General features: G+C 36.1%; 1 pseudogene across 1 annotated transcript; it reads right to left on the reverse strand.

Moving 5' to 3' along the window:
- Window positions 1-274: 274 nt before the first annotated feature.
- LOC106879611 (histone-lysine N-methyltransferase SETMAR pseudogene) lies at window positions 275-2,766 on the reverse strand (annotated as a pseudogene). Its single transcript, XR_016242461.1, has 2 exons — window positions 2,439-2,766; window positions 275-1,277 (listed from the first exon to the last, which is right to left on the reverse strand). The product of XR_016242461.1 is annotated as a histone-lysine N-methyltransferase SETMAR pseudogene (transcript).
- Window positions 2,767-5,000: the final 2,234 nt, after the last annotated feature.

Raw genomic sequence — 5,000 nt, forward strand, 5'->3', positions numbered from 1 at the left:
AGAGAGTAGAAGAGTGACATCGAGAATCTCTTCGGTTTCTCTATCTCTTCGAATTAATAATACGAGTTGAGTAAGATGCATATTTCAACACACACACACACACATACGCGCAAGCAAACACATACGCATGCACACACACGCACACACACATACACATATCAGGTTGGTGCAAAAGAAATGTCCGAGTTAAAGATCTAAGGTAAAAATGAATAAGCCAATGACTATAGAAATATTTATTCATTTACATACTCTCCGTTGCTTTCAGTTACCTCATTCCATCTTTCAACGACCTTATAAATGTTTCGCTCGAAAAATTCTGTACGTATCGAGCCAAAATATGAATCCAATTCATTTTCAATCTCTTCTCTTGTTATTAACCTAAGTCAATCAAGATGGTTATGTAGTCATCGGAACAAATGGTAATCAGAAGGAGCAAGGTCAGGAGAATATGAAGGATGAGGCAGTATTTCCTAACCAAGTTCTTCCAAGAGAATTAGCGTCAGTCGAGCTGTGTGAGGACGAACATTATCGTGATGGAAGGTGACATCCTTTCTGTTAACCAAGGATGCTCTCTTTTGGCTCAGAACTATTTTCAAACGACAAAGTTACTCACAGTAAAGATTAGCATTCATTGTTTGGTTGCTGTCCAACAGTTCATAATGGATTACTCGTTTAATATCCCGCCATATTCTCAACAGGATCTTCTTTCGATGAAGTCCTGCTCTCTTTTGTTGAACTGGCCGCCCTGTTCGACTGATCCAAGAACGGCGGTGTTTAACATTATGGTAAAGAATCCGATTCTCATCACCTGTAACAAGCCTGTCTAAAAATGTTGCTTGAAAGTGTCGCGAAAGCAATGATTGTCCACAAGCAGCATTCCGTTGTCGATTCCCTGGAGAGAGCTCGCGAGGGACCCATTTTCCAGGCACTGAAACCTTTCCAATGTGTTTTAGCTGGCGTACCACGCTTGTATGAGCCACGTTTAACTGTTCTGCAAGTTCCCTAGTGGTAACAGTTGGTTTCTCTGAAACAAGAGCTTCCAACATTTCGGTATCAAGTTTTTTTGGACGACCCTCTTTTGGCTCTTGTTTCAAAGTGAAATCACCACTTCGGAAACGGGCAAACCACCACCTGCAACTTCTTTCATTAACTACATCATCCCCATAAGTGCCGCACTTACATTAACACCTTTATGAAACTCGTAGAGTAAAACATTTCTTATGTAATCTTTATATGGGACAAACAAGGATGTAAAATTTTCTGAGAAGTTAGATAATCTGAAAGAAAATAATACAAATTAGACACTGAGATATCTTAAAACTATAAGAAAAGGTTAAAATTCATTTATATATATATATATATATATATATATATATATATATATATATATATATATATATATATATATAATTGTTAAAGACGACAACAAACATTAAGGCGAGGCAAACATCTCAATTCGTAAACAATATTATTGTATACATAGTAACTGCTTTCGGGTATGAGACCAAAGCCATTGCCAGGAACAGTCATTGATGATGCAATGTGAGACCCTTGTATGAGTCATGAATCCAGCCGAAGATCTGCACATTCTATTGAATAATGCACAGCCGTGGTGACTACCAGAGGCAAATGGTACCATAGCATGAAGTCTTTTTATATGCCTTTTTCATTCCTTCAACTGAAAGGCATACATATATAAACGCATAATCAGATCATAAATGCATGAAACTATTGGTAGCTCTTTCAGTTGTGCATTTAACCTGACACACACACGAGCGCGCGCGCGCAAACACACACAATATATATATATATATATATATATATATATATATATATATATATATATATATGTATATATTCTTCTTTGAATGCGGCCGTTCTGGAGCACCTCCTTTAGTCGAACAAATCGACCTCTGCACTTCTCTATCGCTTTTGCCGCACCGCTGAGTTACGGCGACGTAAGCACACCAACATCGGCTCTTAAGCGATGGTGGGGGTGGGGACAAACACGGACAGACAGACAGTCACACACACACACATATATGTATACACGACGGGCTTCTTTTAGTTTCCTTGTACCAAACCCAATCACAAGGCTTTGGTCGTCTAGTAGGACTGAACACAGAACCATGTTGTTGGGAAGCGAGCTTCGTACCATAGAGACATCTATATATATATATATATACTTGGGCTGAATAAGCCAAATATGTATATATATATATATATATATATATATATATATATATATATACTTGGGCTGAACAAGCCAAATATGTATATATATATATATATATATATATATATATATATATATATATACATATTTGGCTTATTCAGCCCAAGTATATATATATATATATACATACGTGTCTGAATAAACCAAAATGCATTATATAAAAGGTAAACATGACGCAAAACGATCGAAAAATCAATACTACTTTTGAATAGAATCTGAAGTAGCCAGCAGTTACATATTTTGATATTATTGACACTGTTCACTACCTCTGACGTCAGACATTTATGACGTCAGTCATACCTCGCTTAGACGCTGCCGTTGCTTGTCAGTTATTGTACGCGCTGTCTCGTTTGACTAACATCCCCTACCTGCATCAAGGGACAGCTCTGAATATATAAAACTTATATAACCAGACATTTCCATTCAGTCGGACAATTATTTATTTATTCATGTTATTCTTTTTATCCTAATCTTTTTATTTTCATTCTTGTTTGTTGTTTTATATTTTTCAAGCATATCGATGTGCAGGATTTGCACACACACACACACACACACACACACACACACACACGCACACACACACGCACACACACACGCAAACACACATACACACACACATACACACACACACATACATACACACACACACACACACACACACATATGTATACGCCTATGCTTCATTATATCCATAATATAATTTATATTACCATTATAATTTTCAACGCATAAAAATTGTGGAGGAATATATATATATTTTTTTATTTCAGGTTTTGCTATAATCCTCAGTATATTAAACGAAACATTATTTCGACAATAAGCTGTACTGCACAAATACAAGCAGACTCAGACAGACACACGTATATTATTTATTGGAAACTGTACACAAAATTACTCGTTATTCCACATATTTGCAGATCAGGAATAAACAATATATAGAAGTAACATTTTAATTTATTCAGGTTACAATAAACGTAGTATAGCCGTGGAAAATCGCTTTGAAAATGGTATTTAATAAATGCATCAATATAATATAATATTCTGTGTATTTTGTGGCTGTGTGGTTAGAAGCTTGCTACCGAACCACATGGTTTCAGGTTCTGTTCCACTGCTTGGCCCCTTTTGGCAAGTGTATTTTACTATAGCCTCGAGCCAACCAACGACTTGTGAGTGGATTTGTAGACGGAAACTATAAGAAGCCCGTCGTATAAGTATACATATTCGTATATATATCTATGTGTGTCTTTGTGTCTGTGTTTGCACCCACCGCATCACCGCTTGACAAACTGTGTTGGTGTTTTCGATTCCGTAACTAAGCAGTTCGCCAAAAGAGAATGCTACAATAAGTAAAAAAAAAAGTAAGTCATGGGGTCGATTTGTTCGACTAAAACCCTTCAAGTCGGTGCTCCATCATGGCCAAAGTCAGATGATTGAAAAACTGAAAAAAGTGAAAAGAATATATATTATTTAAAACTTTTATCTACCGTAATCGATGAAACGATTTCAATGCAAGAAAGAAATAAGGGCAGCTTTGTGAAACTCACTGAATCGGCAGACCCCATGGCAAATGAAAGACTAAACTAGCAGAAAATCACACTGACAATGGTTGCCCAGTATGCCCACAGTCTTTGGCAGAAACATGTGAGTGTAAAGTTGCTCGAAATAGAATAAAAATAAACGAAAGTTTTAGATTAAATAGCTGATCTTTTTTGTTTCGCTTAAATCAATGGAAACTTCATTACATTATTGCTGAAGGTTTCTGCAAGTATTATTTTGTGAAGAGACTGATGAGCCTGGGATTCACACATAAAAGTACTTCATAGCATGACTTACGCCCAAAAATGCAAAATCTCTATGGCTTTGATTGCATATAGGTTAGTTTCTTAGGTTCACGTATAAAACGTTTCACCAAACGCCATTTGTCAAAAGAGCTGAAATTGTGACACCCATCACGGTTTCTACTATTGAAACGTAATAAAATCATGTAAACAATTAAGCAGAAATTAATATTTTAGTGGAACAGAGATATAACTACATACATTGATACACATAAACATATTCATGTCTTTATGTGTGTGTGTGTGTGTGTGTGTGTGACTGTGTGTTTGTGCAAGTGTGTATGCAGCAGGAGATATTTCGGCTTACTTTCAGCTTGTCAATGTTCGACAAATGTGTGCATCTTTTTGATGGTATGTGTATTTGATCGTGTCTACTCGAGTGGGTGTGTATTACATTGTGTTTAAATGTTTCTCGACACTACGACAAAAATTGTAAAGAGAAAGATTTAAATTTTATTTTTTCGACATAACCTATGACGTATCGCATGCATGTTCACGCACTACACAGACACAGACAGATAAACACACAAACACTCACACATATGCCTGTATATATGTATGTATATATTTATGTGTGCGTGTATATGTATGCGTGTAAAAGTGAGATTTTCTCTGCTCCTACTCGCAAATTAACAGCCCGGCTTTCAGAATTTCCTCTATTTATTTCTCATCCCAGCATCTCTTCTGGGTATTCATGCCGATTATTTAGCACAAATATACATTACATTCTATCCATCCTCTTTGAATATAAAGGAAAACTGAGCTAAGGGAAATGTTTCGACGTGGTCAGTGGCATGTATTTCTATAAAGGAAAAATCCATATATGTCAAATACCATATCAAAATAAAGTTGTAGTATATTGTCAACTTAATGTGACAATCACAATAAGGGAACACACTACTGCCGTTTAGCACTAGGAAGCTGGA

This window comes from Octopus bimaculoides, chromosome 7, assembly GCF_046866305.1.
Source record: "Octopus bimaculoides isolate indiv1 chromosome 7, ASM4686630v1, whole genome shotgun sequence".
Taxonomy (NCBI): Eukaryota; Metazoa; Mollusca; class Cephalopoda; order Octopoda; family Octopodidae; genus Octopus; species Octopus bimaculoides.